This window comes from Oncorhynchus tshawytscha, linkage group LG06 (genome assembly GCF_018296145.1).
Source record: "Oncorhynchus tshawytscha isolate Ot180627B linkage group LG06, Otsh_v2.0, whole genome shotgun sequence".
Lineage (NCBI taxonomy): Eukaryota > Metazoa > Chordata > Actinopteri > Salmoniformes > Salmonidae > Oncorhynchus > Oncorhynchus tshawytscha.
In genome coordinates this window covers 25,186,925-25,207,484 of record NC_056434.1, presented here as the reverse complement: position 1 = coordinate 25,207,484, position 20,560 = coordinate 25,186,925, and the positions used below count along the sequence as shown (strand labels likewise).

General features: G+C 41.9%; 1 protein-coding gene and 1 pseudogene across 1 annotated transcript in view; one reads left to right on the top strand and one right to left on the bottom strand.

The window, feature by feature from the left end:
* Positions 1–1,828: 1,828 nt before the first annotated feature.
* LOC112232199 lies at positions 1,829–12,361 on the top strand (annotated as a pseudogene).
* An 864-nt stretch (positions 12,362–13,225) lies between these two features.
* The window catches only part of LOC112232343 (heat shock factor-binding protein 1-like), a 29,181-nt gene continuing 21,846 nt past the window's right edge, over positions 13,226–20,560 (bottom strand). The window contains exon 4 of the mRNA XM_024399327.2: positions 13,226–13,365. The gene's annotated coding sequence lies outside the window, so the exon portion shown is untranslated. The remainder of the gene's footprint in view (positions 13,366–20,560) is intronic.

The following is a 20,560-nucleotide window of genomic DNA, read 5'->3' as shown; positions in this document are numbered from 1 at the left end:
TGCCAGAGGACCGGACAGCATGCCCTCCGATTTGACACACTGAACTCTGTCTGCAAAGTAGTTGGTGAACCAGGCAAGGCAGTCATCAGAAAAACCGAGGCTACTGAGTCTGCCGATAAGAATATGGTGATTGACAGAGTCGAAAGCCTTGGCAAGGTCGATGAGGACGGCTGCACAGTACTGTCTTTTATCGATGGCGGTTACAATTTGATTTGATATTTGAAGACATGAGACACGCAGCTCAAAAACCTCCCCTATTGATCTTGTTTAGGGACAATACCCCTATCCTACCTAGACTAGCCTACAACACCACAATGCAATGAATAATTGCATTATCGTTCTCAAGTGTGTACAACATTCTACTCTAGGCTACGGTGAAAATGTCATTTGAATAACCGCGCAAAAGCCCTGTGATTTGAATGTTCCATTCTATTTGCCAAAGGGTTTTCAATTAGCCATTTAAAATGATACACTTGGATTTGCTAACACAACGTGCCATTGGAACACAGGAGTGATGGTTGCGGACAATGGGCTTCTGTACGCCTATGAAGATATTGCATAAAAAATCTGTCGTTTCCAAACACCAATAGTCATTTACAACATTAACAATGTCTACACTGTATTTCTGATCAATTATTTTAATGTACAAATAATGTGCTTTTCTTTCAAAAACAAGGACATTTCTAAGTGACCCCAAACTGTTGTGTACTTTTTGTGTACGGTAGTGTATGTATTTTTCTTCTATTGATAAATAAAGTAATCAGCGGCCATTTGATGAATGGAAAGAGACCTCTGCAAAAAAATTCAAAGTTCAATGACATTCGGAGATTGTCAAGCCAATGCTTTGATACTGGGTAGGGCTTCAAGTTAGGGAGGGAATGTATTTTCTGTTTGTCCAGATTGACGGTCTATTTATTGTGGTTCTAAAACCTCAAACCATGATATTGAAGCACCCGAAGTCAGTATGTTGTGTTTATTGGTTGTGTGGTGCATTGGCACAGAAACTTGTTGGGGAAAATTAATTTCACATTTCTTTGTATTTGTATTTAACCTTTATTTAACTAGGCAAGTCAGTTAAGAACAAGTTCTTATTTACAATGACGGCCTACCAAAAGGCAAAGGCATCCTGCGGGGACGGGGGCTGGGATTAATAAATATATATAAAAATATATATAGGACAAAACACACATCCCGACAAGAGAGACAACACTACAGTACATAAAGACAACCACATAGCATGGCAGCAACACATGACAACAGAGCATGGTAGCAACACAACATGACAACAACATGGTAGCAACACAACATAGCAGCAGTACAACATGGTAGCAGCACAAAATGTGGTACAAACATTATTGGGCACAGAGAACAGCACAAAGGGCAAGAAGGTAGAGACAACAATACATCACGCAAAGCAGCCACAACTGTCAGTAAGAATGACCATGATTGAATCTTTAATTTAAGATATTTAAAATAATTATAAATATTGCATCAAAATGTTGAAAAACTGATTGTTGTCTGCAGCCAGCTCTGATTGTGGTGTAGGCCTACTGACAGTTTGGGGGGTGCTTAGTCCTATAGTTGTCTAGCATATCCCAACCCCCCTGAAACATCCGTAAGAGTGGGGTCATGGCCAGGGTCACCATTTTCCAGCATCCCTGGGGCAATTGGGCTTAAGTGACTTGCTCAATGGCACAGGGACAGATTTTTTCTCCTTGTCAGCTCTGGGATTCAAACCAGCGACGTATTGGTTACAGGCCCAACGCTCTAACCTCGAGGATACCTGCCGCCCCTAATGAAGTGGTCAGGGGGAGTGAGCTAGTCCATGATGGTCGGGGAACCCTCAGCCTTCTGTCCCGTAGCCCTGGGTGTCATCGACTCTGCCAAAAAAGCATGCTGACACAGGGTGGCTAAAGTAATTGTTATTTGTGGTCGTAAACATTATTTGGAGTTAAGTCTATGAGGGGGTGCAATTATTTTACAGTAGAAGGGGAGGGTCATGTGAAAATATTTTTTACGTTGGGGAGGGGGGTGCAATTTTTTGTGACACCTTGAGTTGGACCAGCCCCTCCCACGCAGTAGCCTACATTTCATAATGTTCCCAGCCTTGTGGCATTTTCATGGGTAAAAAAGCTGAATCAGAAACTCAAGACTACTGTAGTTGTTAGTCTCCTATTGTCCTGAACATGACATGACCCATGACCCTCCATTCATTCAAACACATTCATTCATACAGTCAGGAAAATTATTACATTCAATCTCAAAATTGCTTCAGTTATTTAAGTTGGTTCTGTTTTGAACATTGCATGGCCATTATGGTTGGGTTCTGCATCTGTAGGTGTTTATTTATTTTGTCGTAGAACAGTTGAGTGTGTTGTAGGAGTTGTATTCTATTTTACCACAACATATTGAATAGAGGAAACCATGTGAGTTTATGTTGCGGGTGTGATCTGTGCTTCTGAATAGTTGTTGAATAGGCCTAGAATTCGCACTGTGAACTTCTGAAGCTTTGAATATTCTGAACAGTCTGTGGGGAGCACGTCAGTATCGGCGAGTTTAGAAGCTATTTTCTTTTGTGTTGCGTGAGAGGAACATGTGATTTGGTGAAATGTGTCACCTTTGTCGTGTTACGTGGTTTGTATGACGTGATGAATCAGAGGTGTTTTGCATGCATATGGGCATGTATGGTGTGCCTGTGATTCATATTGCCATCTCCCCGCCACTGCTTAGTGAGAGAAGCGTGCACTATGACTGGTTGGGTAAACATAGTGCTGCTGGTACTGCTGCTGCTGCTACTGAGAGATCAGAGGTAGATGAACTGGACTTTGACCATGGTGTGTACAGAACATGTAAAGCCACTCAGTATCCAGCCTTCTATCTCCACTGTGGTGATAGTCTGCTCTGCTCCATCTCCTTGGTGAGTCTTTTAGAGATTAACAACAAGGTTAAACATAGGTTTACAGTAGAATACACAGTCCACTCTCCTCCATCGCTATCCTACCCATTCAACTCCTATTTTCATAGTCTTTTCCTCTACTTTACTTAAACATTTCTGAAGGATTCCTGACACCGGGTGTTAGCAAAGATGGTTTAGTATGAAGATATTTAGAAACTGCTTCACCAATAGAAATCCCCGATCACGCTTGTAGGCGATGTCATGGAGACATTGGCTAGCTAACCTCATGCGCAGAAAAGTGTCATCGGGTCTAACAGTTGTCTCGTGCATAACTGCGCCTGTGCAGGCCATCAAATCAAAGGCACTGCTGAAAACGAAAAAGTGTCAGTTTGTCACTTTCATGAGGTTGGAGTTATAACATGTTCAGATACTTAAGACATTGGCTCAAATCTAGGTTGTACCTTTATACCTTTCGAGAAAATGAACAACTAAGGAAGAATCTTTCACTTCTCTCATTGACTCAAACTCCGTTCTGGTCTGCCGAGTCTGAATCGAAAATGTTCCCGCTAGTCTTGTGATGTTGGGTCTCTGTGTTTAGAAATTCTGTGGTGTTACAGCATTCTGCCATTGGACAGACAGAGAAGGAAATGAACCAGTACTAGTTTCTGTGATTCTCTGGTTATTCATCGCCCAGCTTCCTCATCCTTCTCTCTCTCCATTGTGTGTTTGTGGCCATTAAAATCAACATAGCTAGTTCCTGAGCTCCCAGCCTCCTGGTACTCTCACATGTCCTTCTCTCTTCCCTTCCTCCATCCTCTTATCACCCAGTTCTTTATTTTGAAGGATAAGTTATTCCACAGTTTGTCGCCATGACGATGTGGCCTTGGCAACAGTGAGATTGTGTTGGGATAGCTAATTAAGCAGCCGCTGGCTAGCACTACTCTACTATGCAAACATAATGTCACCCTTTCTGACTGCCTCTCTCCACTAGACATTTAACAAATCAAATCAAATGTTATTGGTCACGAACACATATTTAGTAGATGTTATTGCGGGTGTAGCGAAATGCTTGTGTTCTTAGCTCTAACAGTAGAGTAGTATCTAACAGTTCATAACAATACACACAAATCTAAAAGTCAAATAATGGAATATATAAATATTAGGGTGAGCCATGTCAGAGTGGCATTGACTAAAATACAGTAAAATAGAATACAGTATATACATATAAAATGAGTAAAACAGTATGTAAACATTATTAAAGTGAGTAGTGTTCCATTATTAAAGTCAACAGTAATTCCATGTCTATGTATATGGGGCAGCAGCATCTAAGGTGCAGGGTTGAATAACCGGGTGGTAGCCAGCTAGTGGTGGCTATTTAACAATGGCCTTGAGATAGAAGCTATTTTTCAGTCTCTCGGTCCCAGCTTTGATGCACCTGTATGGTAGCGGAATGAACAGGCCTCGGGTGGTTGATGTCCTTGATGATATGTTTGGCCTTCCTGTGACATCGGGTGCTGTAGGTGTCCTGGAGGGAAGGTAGTGTGCCCCCGGTGATGCGTTGGACAGACCACAGCCTGCGGTTGCGGGCGACGCAGTTGCCGTACCAGAGGTGATACAGCCTAACAGGATGCTCTCAATTGTGAATCTGTAAAAGTTTGTGAGGATCTTAGTGGCCAAGCCACATTTCTTCAGCCTTCAGGCTAGACACTTGTGGAAGAAGTGAACTACTAAACACATAACTATGAATACATTGTTTTAACCACAATCTCATGAAATACTGAAAGGGTTATGATTGAATATTGGCCCTCGGTTGTAGCAAATGCAAGGCTTCTGAATGGAATAAGAAAGCACTGCCTGGAAGCTCTCCACACCCATGTAATGAAACATGGGTGTGGAGAGACCATGTAAAGACAATGATGTGACCATAGTGTTTCTTAGGCTCTGTGTTGAAGAGCTGTGTGGATGCGATCTGCCAGCAGGACCTTCAAGTTCATACAGATGGGGACCCGCCAGGGACACTCCTCTGCCATACACAGGTTGATGGGTATTAGACCACATCGAAGAGAAAATCACCCCATTCTGCCAGACCATATCCCCTGTCCTCCCCCTGCTGCTGTTTCCTCCAGCTGAGAGCAGGTAACGAGAAGAAGAAGGACGAGACGGCTGACACGGTGGGCTGCTTCTCCCTGAGGGTGGAGCACATCACCCTCCACGACACGCTGGAGGACAAGGACAGTGTGGTGGAGTTTGACTTCCTGGGTAAAGACTTTATCTGCTACTACAATAAGGTTCCCGTCACCGAGGGTAAGTAGCCAACAGCCTCCGCACCACTAGCTGTTACAAGGGATGCGTCTGAAATGGCACTCTATTCCCTTTCCTTATATACACTAGTTTTGGCCAGGCACTGCCATTTCAGAATCAGCCAAGGCCAGCAGCACCCTCAGACTGAGCTGTCTGCTCAGAGTAGGTGCCCTGGGGTGGAGGACAGGGAGAGAGCCCCGGGGAGAGAGACATGCCTGGATGGCATCATTTTAGATTTAATTTGTGTCGCTGCCAGCATTTACATTTCTCTGATTTAACCACTAGTGTTTGCTTCTGTTGGAACAGGCTCACTTCAAACTTCTAAAGTCAAGAGTTCAAATGAAAGTTAGTAGTTTAATAATCATTTTTAGAGAAATAATTGACAGATCAATTTGATGGGGATTATGCAAAAGGAGTTTCACTTCTAGGGTTGTTCTTCATAACAAAATGTTGCAGTAATTCCTCCAATACTTTTCAATTGAGGAATATGCCAACACTTAAACCCAAATGACCGCTTTAGATGTTCAAGATAAACTACTGGGGAAGGAAAAATGTATCCAAACAATTGTCTATTCACACTTTAATTGATTATCCCATCAGGCCAAATATTGAATCTGTCAGTCAAAGTAATTCTGACACAAAAAACAAAATGAAGGGCGATTTTCGACTGATTTCATTCTGTTCTGCCAAGCAGCTGTCTGTCAGTGTGAAAATGAGGCTAAACAACATTAGCTGGGGGGTGTCAGGATTCAGCCATGCTATCTCCAAGAGGAATAGGAAACAATGCCTCTGACAGCCAACGTTTTTTGGTTTCAGGCAGAAGGTGTAATTATTGAAATTAGTATTTAAAAGCAACACATTAGTTACAATGAATTAGTGTTAGTGTCCGGAATATTTTTGTTTGTTTATTCTGAGGGAAAGGGATAGCTGGTAAATGTCAGATTGAATAGAATGATTTCTCACTCCAGCTCCATGGGAGAGAGTGATGAATTGCAATGCAAAGTGTTGGATAGCCAGATTACATGATTATCTATTTACCAATCTACACTTGCCAGCATCTGCATTGTGAAGTGTATGTCTGTGTCCGGTCACTTTGTGTATCATCTAAACAGCATTTTGAATGTTGAACCAGCATACTGCTGTGTCTTAGACATCTGTTCATGCATAAACAGCCTGTGATGAGTGCAGATTGTTGCCATATTTTCAGGTCCTTCCTGATGACTCCAACACATTGGTTGATCAATCAGCTGTCAGCTCTCTGTTGCGCCACTCCAGACACTGAGTCTGGAATAAATCTTTCTAAATCCTCACACATTCATCAAAGTCTCTTATTTCCCTATTTAGTTATTTAGTATTGGCTCAAGGATAAATTGTCATTCAAATCGGTCTGTTTTAAAAAGCAACACATCTGTTACCATTTAATTAGTTCCTTGCATATTTTAGCTGGTTTATTTAGAGCAGGAAGAAAACAGGACTTCTTGGAAAATATAATTGATGCAGATCTTTTTTCCTCCATCACTCTCTGTCTACCCTGTGAGCTGAAGGAGCAGGTTAGACAGCCCTGGGCTCTCCTATCATGATCAGTGTGTAGACTAGATGTGAGCATCTGTGTGTCTGGGCTGGAGGTCTGGAGGTCTAGGACAGGGTAGGATTTAAAACCTGTCTCTCTTTCTTGAACTTATTTAGTTTATTCAGGTGTTCATGGAGAATAAGGAGCCTGGAGATGACCTGTTTGATCGCCTCAACATGAGTCACACGGGAACCAGTCTGGCTTGTTTATCTCAACAAACATCCCTCACAGCATGTTGTCTGTGTTGGTGTGCTGTAGATTTCTGTAGCCTAAAGATACAGTAAAGCCCAGTGAGTGACCATAACAGCCACAGGTGTGAATCTAGCCTCAGAGAACCATCTCCATCCATCTATGTTTTTGCCTGTAGCCTCAGTCTACTCTAGCCTGATGTTCCCAGCCTATCCTGTGCCTGATAGGGAGAGAGGGAAGGTTAAGAGGAGGATCGAGGGGTGGGTGGATTATACATAAATCCTCTGTCCTTTCACCCCTCCCTCAGGCAGAAGTAATGCGGTGTCGCCAGGCAGTGAGGCAGGTTATTGCTATGATTGGTGCGAAATTACATGCTTGTGATCCACTCCTGAGAGGCGAGAGGCGGAGGAGTTGACGGACAGAGAAGGGGATGTCTCCTTCGTGACCTATGGCACATCAGGAAATGGAGGGGCATGTTGGAGGGGGGAATGTTAATCGCTGCTCCGAGTCGGGCTGATTAACACTTTGAAAGGCCAAGTCAGAAGTTGGGAGAGGGTCTAAGCACCAGCTACAGGAGGAAATTGGTGCAAGCTCTAATGAATGCTTTCCCTCTGCCATGTTTAGCTGGGCCGGGCTTGAGACCTTATTTATCCACCTGTTGTGGACAGTACAAGGGTCTGTGTGAGTGTGTCAGTGACTGTCAGTGTGCATATACAGTAGCCTATACAAAGTAACAGCAGTACAGTACATGTCTGACTCACCGTTGCTACTTGAGTGAGTACGATCAGAATGGTTTGTTCAAACATTATTTATTCAGTGTGTAATGTGGAGATTCTCTTAGCATCCCACCACCAACTTCTCAAACCCTTGTGACAGTAGCTGACCTTCAGGCCAGGCTGAGGTACAGAGGGGTTCAGAATTATTGGATCCTTTGATAAAGATGAGAAAAAAAATACCTTATAAAATAAATAATACAAATACTGAGCTATGTTTTATCTACATTTTTACAATTGTAATATTTGATACTAATACAATTGCTCAGAGCAAGATATTTTATTTAAAGGTCCAATGCAGGTGTTTTTTATGTCAATATAAAATGATTTATTGGTAACAATTAAGTACCTTACTGTGATTCTTTTAATTAAAATGGTAAAAAGGAATAAAAATAGCTTCTTAGTAAAAGAGCATTATCTCAAGCAACAAATGGTCTGAGTGGAGAGGGGAAAACTGCAAATTAGCTGTAAATTGGCAGAGAGGTCTGCAACTCTCTTTTTTATTGGTCTTTTAACTAATTTACCACCTGGTGATGTCACCAGGCAGGCCAAAACTCCATCCCACCAAAACGGCTGAAATGTCAGGCGGTCTTTTCAAACAGCTCTTCCACTAAAAGGGCATCATAAATAATTTTCACAATTTCACAGTATTATTCTGCCCTCATCTTGTGGAAATATATGTAAAACACAGGAAAATCAAGTTGACTGCACTGGGCCTTTAACACAACAAATCTGGAAAAAAAAGGGGTCAAAATGATTGGATCCCTTGTTTTCGTAGCTCCAGCACCCTCCCCTTGTGAGGATAAGGACACTAACCCTTAAAAAAAGAGATTGGAAAACACATTGGGAGGGATCTTAGACCATTCCTCCATACAGAAGCTTTCCAGATCCTTGATATCCTTCATCTACGCTTACAGACTGCCCTATTGAAGTCCAGAGAGACTGAGCTGGCCATTGCAAAATGTTGATTTTGTGGTCAATTAACCATTTCTTTGTGGAATTACATGTGTGCTTGGGGTTATTGTCTTGCTGGATGATTCACTTGCGGCCAAGTTTCAGCCTCCTGGCAGAGGAAACAAAGTTTTGGCTAAAATGTTCTGATACTTGGTAAAATTCATGATGCCGTTGACCTTAAAAAGGGGCCCCAGGACCACTGGAAGAAAAATTAGCCCCATAATATCAAAGATCCAACATCATATTTTACAGTAGGGATGAGGTATTTTTTGCATATGCATTATTCTTTCAATGGCCAAACCCACCATTGGTGTGCATGGCCAAAGAGCTCTGTTTTCATGTCATCTGACCATAGCACCGCCTGGAGTTTGCTAAAAGGGCATTGGCCCTTGGATTGGAACCGGTGCTATCGTCATATGACACGAAAATTCAGGTCTTTGGCTACCCACACCAGCGTTATGATTAATTTACATGACACTACAACATTCTATGGCAGCCATCTTAGCTCTCATTAACATAACATGGGGAATATTTAAACATATTTAAACAATGCTATGTAGGCTAACTGAATGTCTTGAACAACATTGTAAATTCTAAAAGTTGGCCTACTCTAAAAATATGGGCTCACCCATCCTGAGAATGCGCAATCTAATGCACAATTGCGTTGATTCACGCCATTCGTTCATTTGGCTACAGCTGATTATCTTCTGTTGTCAAACAAACGTGAGTCTGGAAAGACTATTCTCTTCCTAAGAAGGGTGCAGCCGAATTCTACTAGATGACAAGCTGAAATTAATATAACATCCTGGCATTTACAGCATTCTCAAAATATCACATACTATAAAACTTTATATTTCCGCATACATAAAATGCAAGTATGGGGACATGGCCAGAGATTCATAAAGCATGCAGATATATCCTGGGATTAATGGGCTCCCCTAGTGGGTGTGGAACGGAGGGGGTAAGGAGTTGAAGGGAAGGAAGGTCTTTCTCACCACCCAGCAGCCTCTCTGTATGAGGGTGTGTCCTGATTGTCCCAGGTCTGTCTGATGAGATTTTAGATTTTCATTATACCAGCATCACCTTTACTCTTCCTCCACAACACTGTAGTGTAGGATCTCACTGGGATTGCTTTGGTTAATTAATTATCTATACACGCCTATGTGACGCCCATGCAATTATGTTGGGGTATGTGTCATTACAGCTGTAGACCCCTGCTCTTAACCTCCAAGCATAGCTTGTTATTGGAGAGGAGAGTCCTTGCTGTGTGGTGGTGCAGTTAATGGAAATGTAATTCTTGTCTTTGGCAGATTAGACCTACACTGATACTTTTAGAATTGCATTTAAGTCAGCGGAAAGTAATAAGATGTCCTTTTTTAATCTGCTCCTTACTTTTAATGATGATGGCAGTATTTTCTATTTTCATTTTTTGTTGACTGCAGTTCAAAATCCTCAGGATTATACTGCCATCTAGTGTTTCAGGACATACCTTTTCACACCTGTCTCGTTCCAGTCCTCGTGTCACGCGTACATGTATTTGCCTCTCCCCCCTCCAGGCGGGCTTGTTGAATACGTGGCTGTCGTCCCTCCCTGCTGCCCGGCCTGACTGCTAAGGTATCCATCACCGTGCAGGAGCAGCTCCAACAGCTGTCCAACAGTATGTCCCCCAAACACCACATATACATTTACATGCCATCCTTACAGGTGCACCTGTTTTATACCATTATTTTACCACACGTCCCTCAACCTATTCAAACGTCTGTGAATGAAAATGCTTTGTTTAGAACTCCTGGAAGATCCCACTATGGATCTGTGTCTGATGTCCTGTCTCTTAATGTCAGCAGTCATTCATTCCTATAGAACACTTGTGATTCTCAGTCCCAGCATGTGCTGTGTTCAGTCAGTATGCTCGCCGATTTCGTCTCAGCGTGTTAGCCCTCTGTGTTGTTGGGCCCAGTATCCCTCTCCCTCCATCCTCATAGTGGGATGTTTCTGTGGATAGAGGTGGCACTCGCTGGATTGCCACTGAGATTAAATCTGTTTACAGTGTGGATAGCAACCTGCAATTCAATCATATGTGTGCATGTGCTCAAAAGGCAAGCAGGTGCACGTGCAGATGATCTGGATGGGGGAGGAGATGGGCCGGGGGAGGGTCGGTGGAGGTACAGAAGAGTGCTCCCTGGTGGTCTGGTCAAACATTAGCCCACCCCCTTACATATTTGAGGTAACAACAAAGGACAAGAGGGCTTCCTGCCTCCTGCTTTGCATATATGGCCTGAATTAAAACCCTCCATTCGATCTTGTAATGACCAGTGAGCTCATGTATTACCGGGCAAGGTCAAATTGTCAAAAGACTAGAGACCCTAGTCATAGACTGTTCTCTCTGCTACCGCACGGCAAGCGGTACCGGAGCACCAAGTCCAAGAGGCTTCTAAACAGCTTCTACCCCCAAGTCATAAGACTCCTGAACACCTAATCAAATGGCCAACCAGACTATTTGCATTGACCCCCCTCTTTTACACCGCTGCTACTCTCTGTAGTTATCATCTATGCATAGTCACTTTAATAACTCTACCTACATGTACATATTACCTCAACTAACCAGTGCCCCCGCACATTGACTCTGTACCGGTACCCCCCTTTATAGTCTCGCTAGTGTTATTTTACTGCTGCTCTTTAATTACTTGTTACACTTTATTTATTATTCTTATCCATATATTTTCTTAACTGCATTGTTGGTTAGGGGCTCGTGAGTAAGCATTTCACTGAAAGATCTACACCGGTTGTATTCAGTGCATGACTAATACAATTTGATTTGATCTTAGTCAGTTATTGTTTACATATCTGTATTAACACCATTCATATTCCTTTATTCCCATGTTGCTCCAGTGACAGAACCTGGCAGAGAAGCTGGCTGCTCTCCTACAACAGAGCTAACCGAGCGGTTGCAGTTCTGTGTAACCACCAGCGGGCGCCGCCAAAGACATTTGGTCAGTCTAAGGCCAACCTCCAGTCCAAGGTGAAGGGACCAACAGATATTTGATACAGAGACAAAAAGTGGTGATACGTTGTCATGTCCTATTTTAGCTCAACATTTACTTCAGTCTGTCTTCTCTCTTCATTTAACACTTCCAGATTGTCGGCAGGAGTGAGCAGTCGGCACTGGCCAAGAGTAAGCTGAAGCTGTCCAAGGAGGTCAAAGCTCACAGCTCAGATGGCAAGCTGCAGGCATGAGTGGCCCTTACTGTTAGCAGGCAGACGGAATATTATTGCTCATAAGGGAAGACGATATCCTGACTGAACACTCCTTTCTGTGTGTGTTTAGGGTGGTGGAGCGTAAGAAGGCTGTGCAGCGTTGTGAGAAGAAGCAGATTCCCCTGGGAACCTCCAAACTCAACTTACCTGGACCCATGAATCAGCATTGCCTGGTGAGGGCGCACACAGGTCTGAAATATGACACTATGTCCATCAAACACTGACACCTCAATGTCTTCACATGCAATTGAAATTCATATATTATTACCCTGTTATTAATATTGTACATAATTTCTCAGTTTTGCCCTCATAGGTGTAAGAACATGGAGGTGCTTCTGGACAAAATATAACAAATCTCAGAGGGATAAGTTTGGCTGCGCTATTGACATGACTTTACATTCTAAGTCAGCCTCTACCCTCTAGTTCTACCTAAATGTAAAGACTAGGAGGCAGGTTTAATCCTCTGCTCTATCAGGCTTTATTTACCTGCCCGTATATTGAACTACAGAACTCTTTCTTCACATAATTTTTTTTTTTTTTTTTTTTTTTTTTTAAATCATTGTTATATGGTAAACCAAGATGATCTTCTAGAAAGTATGGTGAACATGTCCTTTTATAAGCATTTGAATAAGGAGTCCTTGGAAATTGATTATTATTATCCCAATTATAGAGTAGGCCAACATCCCCATGTGGATGTAGTGAGATATCAGGTGGGACATGGTGTTAGGGTCTGATTGTGCTGGCCGCCTCTGTTGTAGCGGAGTTCTTCAGTCAAGAGCTCCTCAAGGGCAGGGTTATTCAACTCCTACAAGGTCTGGAGCCTGTTGCGTTTCCCTTCTATCTCTCACCTTTATTTACCTGGTGTCCCAGGTCTAAATTAGTCCCTGATTAGAGGGGAACAATGAAAAACCGCAGTGGAAATGGCTTCGAGGTCCAGAATTGAGTTTGAGGGCTCTAGAGCAACACTATCCTGATACACACACTAAAGGAGGCAGATCTACAAGAGCCCCATAGGATAGGTTCAGGGCATTCAGGCTGATTTTAAAACAAAGCAACTTCCAAGTAAAACCAATATGTTGATTGATGTTGGTCTAAGAATGAGATTAAGATTTGTTTGTATTAAATAACTTTAATAGAAGAAAATCTGTTGAATTTTGAATGCATTCCACTTGGCACAGTGCTGCTAATAGCACTGGCTTCTACTGTATACTTCAATCAACAATTACTAACAGAGTTGAAAAGTTCTGAGGGAAATACTCATTTACAAATAACACATCTTCAAGTCACTACATTAGAACTGTTACTTTTATTACAATAGTCAATATAAAAAAGCATTTCACAACACACTAAATCAAAATAGTTCATGGTTATAGTGGAAGAGTATGCTGCTCCTGAAGAAAGTCCTTGACAGCTTGTCGTCTGGCAACCTGTAATTGAAATGTGTTTTATAGTTGGTTTAGCATGTACTTCGGGAGACATGACCTTTTCCTGATGGAATTGTTTACGGTTTCCAACTGCAATCATAATCTACCTATAGACCTACAGAGAACTTTCCATCAATTCAAGTACAAAAATATCTGAATTATTAATTTTGATCAAATGTGTCATTGATGGACAACTAAAGTTATTTCAACTTCAAATTGGTACGTGGCATCAAAAAGGTAGGCCATAAACTATAATTTGAGAAAGGATGTGAATGCTAGCCATGTGACACTTTCTGAATGGGATTTGTCAAAGATGTTAATTCACCAGTGAGGTTATTTATGCAGCTTAAATTATAACTTTTCTTTCACCTGAAATGTTTGTATATGCAGGACTACTACCAACTTGGATACAGGGATGAGTGCCAGAATGTGAGTACTAGGAATGTGAATCGACGATACAATAAGTCTCTACACTGAACAAAAATATAAATGCAACATGTAAAGTGTTGGTCCCATGTTTCATGAGCTGAAATAAAAAAAGAAATGATCACAGAAATGTTCCATGTGCACAAAAAGCTTATTTCTAAATAATGTTGTACAGAAATATGTTTACATCCCTGTTAGTGAGCATTTCTCCTTTGCCAAAATAATCCATCCACCGGACAGGTGTGGCATATCAAGAAGCTGATCATTACACAGGTGCACCTTGTGCTGGGGACAATAAAAGGCCACTTTAAAATGTGCAGTTTTCACAACACAATGCCATAGATAACTCAAGTTTTGAGGGAAAGTACTATTGGCATGCTGGCTGCTGGAAATGCCTCCAGATAATTGAATGTTAATTTCTCTACCATAAGCCGCCTCCAATGTCAGAGAATTTGGCAGTACATCCAACCAGCCTCACAACCGCAGACCACGTGTAACCATGCGAGCCCAGGACCTCAACATCCGTCGTCTTCACCTGTGGGGTCGTCTGAGACCAGCCACCTGGACAGCTGATGAAACTGGGTGTGCACAAGCGAAGAATATCTGCACAAACTGTCAGAAACCATCTCAGAGAAGCTCATCTGCGTGCTCGTTGTCCTCACCAGGTCTTGACCTGACTGCAGTTTAGTGTTGCAACTTATTTCAGTGGCCAAATGCTCACCTCGTTAGCCACTGGCATGCTGGAGAAGTGTGCTCTTCACACATGAATCCCGGTTTCATGTGGGCAAGAGGTTTGCTGATGTCAATGTTGTGAACAGAGTTCCCCATGGTGGCGGTGTAGTTATGATATGGGCAGGCATAAACTACGGGCAATGAACACAATTGCATTTTATCGATGGGAGTTTGAATGCTCAGAGATACCGTGACAAGATCCTGAGGCCCAATGTTGTGCCATTCATCCAATGCCATCACCTCATGTGTCAGCATGATAATGCATAGCCCATGTTGCAAGGATCAGTTCACAATTCCTAGAAGCTGAAAATGTCCCAGTTCTTCCATGGCCTGCATACTCAGACATAACATGCATTGAGCATGTTTGGGATGCTCTGGATTGACAGAGTGTTCCAGTTCCCGCCAAAGTCCAGCAACTTCGCCCAGTAATTGAAGGAGTGGGACAACATTTCACAGCCCACAATAAACCGCCTGATCAATTAAATGCAAAGGAGATGTGTCGCGCTGCATGAGGCAAATGGTGGTCACACCATATACGGACTGATTTTCTGATCCACGCCCCTACAAAGATGCATACAGTGCATACGTTAAGTATTCAGACCCATTGATGTTCCACATTTTGTTACAGCCTTTTTATTATTATTTTTCAAACAATCTACACACCCCATTTTTTAAAACTCAGTACCTTGTTGAAGCACCTTTGGCAGGGATTACAGCCTTGAGTCTTCTTGGGTATGACGCTACATGCTTGGCACACCTATATTTGGGGAGTCCACCCGGATGTGGAGCGTTACTGCACAGAGATTTTCAGGTCTCTCCAGAGTTGTTCGATCAGGTTCAAGTGTGGGCTCTAGCTGGGCCAATCAAGGACATTCAGAGACTTGTCCCAAAGCCACTCTTGCATTGTCTTGGCTGTGTGCGCTTAGGGTTATTGTCCTGTTGGAAGGTGAACCTTGGCCCCAGTCTGAGGTCCTGAGCAGGTTTTCAACAAGGATCTCTGTACTTTGCTCCTTTCATTTTTCCCCTCGATCCTGACTAGCATCCCAGTCCATGCTGCTGAAAAACATCCCCACAGCATGATGCTGCCACTACAATGCCTGATTGGTGGAGTGCTGCAGAGATGATAGAACCTTCCAGAAGGACAACCATCTCCACAGAGGAACTCTGGGCTCTGTCAGAGTGACCGACTGGTTCTTGGTCACCTCCCTGACCAATGCCCTTCTCCCCCGATGGCTCAGTTTGGCCAGGCGGCCAGCTCTAGGAAGAGTCTTGGTGGTTCCAAACTTCTTCCATTTAAGAATGATGGAGGCCACTGTGTTCTTGGGGACCTTCAATGGTGCAGACTTGTTTTGGTACCCTTCCCAAGATCTGTGCCACGATACAATCCTGTCTCAGAGCTCTACAGACAATTCCTTTTACCTCACGGCTTGATTTTTGCTCTGACATGCACTGTAAAACTGTGGGACCTTATATAAGACAGGTATGTGCCTTTCCAAATCATGTCCAATCAATTGAATTTACCACAGGTGGACTCCAATTAAGTTGTAGAAACATCAAGGATGATCAATGGAAACAGGATGCACCGGAGCTCAACTTCAGAGTCTCATAGCAAAGGGTCTGAATATTATGCAAATATGGTATGCTTTTTATTTTTAATACATTTGCTAACATTTCTAAAAACCTGATTTTGCTTCGCCATTATCGGGTATTGTGTGTAGATTGATGAGGGGGAAAAAAAGTTTTATCCATTTTAGAATAAGGCTGTAATATAATAAAATGTAGAAAACGTCAAGGGGTCTGAATACTTTCCGAACACTATCTGCATTCCCATTCATGTGAAATCCATAGATTAGGGCCTAATTAATTAATTTAAATTGACTGACTTCCTTTATATGAACTGTAACTCAGTAAAATCTTAGAAAATGTTGAATGTTAATTTTTTTAAATATATTTTTTCCCAGTTTGAAACAATTTGGTTTGATTAGAGGAATGAATCGATGTGATTTGGGTCAATGCACTAACATTTGTTGCATAAACTAATTTTCTATTCTAAACTAAAATCTGAGCTGGATCTGTCTGAGCTGAGACAGTACCAGTCAAAAGTTTGGACACACCTACTCGTCCAAGGGTTTCTTTATTTTAAATATTTCCTACATTGTAGAATAATAGTGAAGACATCAAAACTATGAAATAACACATATGGAATCATGTAGTGACCCCCCAAAAGTGTTTAACAAATCAAAATATAGTTGAGATTCTTCAAAGTAGCCACCCTTTACCTTGACAGCTTTGCACATTCTTGGCATTCTCTCAACCAGCTTCATGATGGTAGTCACCTGGAATGCATTTCAATTAACAGGTGTGCCTTGATAAAACTTTCCTTAATGCATTTGAGCCAATCAGTTGTGTTGTGACAAGGTAGGGGTGGTATACAGAAGATAGCCCTATTTGGTAATAGGGTCCATATAATGGCAAGAACAGCTCAAATAAGAAAAGAGAAACGACAGTCCATCATTATTTTAAGAAATGAAGGTCAGTCAATATGGAAAATTACAATAACTTTGAAAGTTTCTTCAAGTGCAGTCGCAAAAACTATCAAGCGCTATGATGAAGCTGGCTCATGAGGACTGCCACAGGAAAGGAAGACCCAGAGTTACCTCTGCTGCCGAGGAGAAATACTCTTCCTGGAACTACAAGTAACAGCGTAACCTACGTTGACATGAGGACTGAGGACAGTGGTGTCGATCACACAGGAAGGATCTTTTAAATGAACAAAGAGTTCTACAAGCAGTTGTTACAACAAGAAAATAGCTTCAGGTGTTTTGTCCAAATACTGGTGGATTCAACTACTAAAATGGACCACAGGAAGATTGAGGTGAAGCGCACCCACAGGACTAGAAATCTCACCACCGGCCCAGTAGTAAAGTTCCTGAGGTTCAAGGACAAGGTAGCTGTTCTGGAAAAAGCCAAGAACTTGAGGAAATTAGATCTTCCTCCACGAGGACTATCCTGAAGCTGTGCGTCAGAAGAGGAAAGAACTGATCCCAGCCATGAAAGCTGGCAGAGCACGTGGGAACATTGCTTACAGGCTCATTGTCCACCCTCCCTCCCAGAAGCCTGGAGGGGATGACAGCCAAGCCTATGGGTTAATAGCGTCAACCACACACACCAATTGATTATATGGACTGATAAAATGTATATGTTTTTCTCTTGCTTAGTTTGCTCTTTTCCACATTATGTCTATCTCTGATAAGATACCCAGGAAATGACTGAAAATAGCTCATATTAATATATGTAGCATTAGAAATAAGGTTCATGAATACAATAACTTGCTAACACTCATATATTATCAATTTCTGAGACTCACTTAGATAATTCAGCAGTAGCAATACAAGGACATAACATCTATAGAACACATAAATGCTTTTGGGGGAGGTGTTGCTGTATGTATACACAGAGCCATACCCCTGTAATGTTTAGAGAAGATCTTATGTCAAGTGTTATTGAAGTGTTGTGGTTGCAGGTTCACTTGGCACATCTAAAGCCTTTTTTGGGGGTGTTGCTAGAGGTCACCAAGTTCAAACAGTCAGTATCTAAATAATATGTGTGACATGCTTGATAGTGTACGTGATGTAAACAGAAAGGTCTACTTTCTTGGGGACCTGAATACTGACTGGTTTTCATCAAGCTGTCTGCTCAAGAGGAAGCTTCTTACCGTAACCAGTGCCTGTAATCTGGTTCAGGTTATTAAATCAACCTACCTATTGGGACTCCCGAGTGGCGCATCGGTCTAAAGCACTGCATCGAGTGCTAGGGGCGTTACTACAGACCCTGGTTCGATTCCATGCTGTATCACAACTGGCTGTGATTGGGAGTCCCATAGGGCGGCGCACAATTGGCCCAGTGTCGTCCAGTTAAGGGTTTGGCCGGGGTAGGCCGTCATTGTTAATAACAATTTGTTCTTAACTGACAAGCCTAGTTAACTAAAGGTTAAATAAAAATATTTACAAACACTACAGGAACAGGATCATCCACATGTATCGATCACATTTTTACTAATACTGTAGAAGTTTGTTCTAAAGCTGTATCCATACCCATTGATGCAGTGACCACAATTTCCAGGAAAGAGAAAGTTCCAACAGCTGGGCATAAGAGCTCATACAAAATAATTTGCTGCGACTTATGTGGATGATGTTAAAAATATTTGTTGGTATGATGTGATTAATGAGGAGCATCCAGACACTGCACTTAATTTATAAAATTGCTTCTTCCAATTATTGATAAACTTTCACCTGTTAAGAAACTGACCTTTAGAACTGTTAAGGCTCCATGGATTGATGAGGAATTGAAAAACTGTATGGTTGAAAGAGATTGGGCAAAAGGAGTGGCTACTAAGTCTGGCTGCACATTTGACTGGCTGAAATTGTGACTAAACTCAACAAAAAAAATAAGAAACTATATTATGAAACCAAAATCAATTATATAAAGAATGATGGAAAAAACTTGTACTTTAAATGAAATTATGGGCAAAAAGGCATTCAACGCCATCTTATTATCACAAAACCATTTAATGTTGTCAATTATTTTTATGATTACTTCATTGGCAAAATGGGCAAACTTAGGCAGGAAATGTCAACAACAAACAGTAATCCATCGTATTCATGCATAAAAAAAACTAAATGAAAGAAAAGCATTGCAAGTTTGAATTATGTAAAGTTAGAGTGGGAGAGGTGGGAAAATTGTAATCGATCAATAATGACAAACCTCCTGGCATTGACAACTTAGATGGAAAGCTAGAGGATGGTAGCTGACTCTATAGCCACTCCCATCTGTCATATCTTTAATCTGAGCCTAGAGGAAAGTGTTTGTCTTCAGACCTGGAGGGAAGCCAAAGTAATTCCGCTACCCAAGAGTGGTAAAGCGGCATTCACTGGTTCTAACAGCAGACCTATCAGCTTGCTGCCAGCTCTTAGCAAACTGTTAGAAAAAATGGTGTTTGACCAAATACAATGCTATTTCTCTGTAAACAAATTAACAGACTTTCAGCATGCTTATAGTGAAGGGCACTTAACATTTACAGCACTGACACAAATGACTGATGATTGTTTGAAATACATTTATAATAGGAAGATTGTGGTAGCTGTACTGCTTGATTTCAGTACAGCCTTTGATATTGACCATAACCGGTTGTTGAAAAAAAATTGTTTTATGGCAGGGTGTTCTTTAACTTCTTTGGGACTGGGGGCAGTATTGAGTAGCTTGGACGAATAAGGTGCCCAGAGTAAACTGCCTGCTACTCAGGCCCAGTTGCTAATATAGGCATAGTATTAGTAGATTTGGATAGAAAACACTCTGAAGTTTCTAAAACTGTTTGAATGATGTCTGAGTATAACAGAACTCATATGGTAGGCAAAAACCTGAGAAACAAATCCAACCAGGAAGTGGGAAATCTGAGGTTGGTCATTTTTCAACTCATTGCCTATGGGGTCATATTGCACTTCCTAAGGCTTCCACTACATGTCAACAGTCTTTAGAACCTTGTTTGATGTATCTACTGTGAAGGAGGGGGGAATGGAAGCTGAATGAGTCAATGGTCTGCCAGAGTGGCATGAGCTGATCATGTGCGCTCACGTGAGAGTAAGCTCTGTTCCATTGCATTTCTACAGACAAAGGAATTCTCCGGTTGGAACATTATTGAAGATTTATGATAAAAACATCCTAAAGATTGATTCTATACTTCGTTTGACATGTTTCTACGAACTGTAATATGACCATTCTTCTGAACTTTCGCCTGGACTTGCCCGCGTGTCGTGAGTTTGGATTGTGTACTAAACGCGCAAACAAAAAGGAGGTATTTGGACAAATTATGGACTTTATCGAACAAATCAAACATTTATTGTGGAACTGGGATTCCATTCTGATGAAGATCATCAAAGGCAAGTGAATATTTATAATGCTATTTCTGACTTTGTTGACTCCACAACATGGCGGATATCTGTAGGGCTTGTTTTGTTGTCTGAGCGCTGTACTCAGATTATTG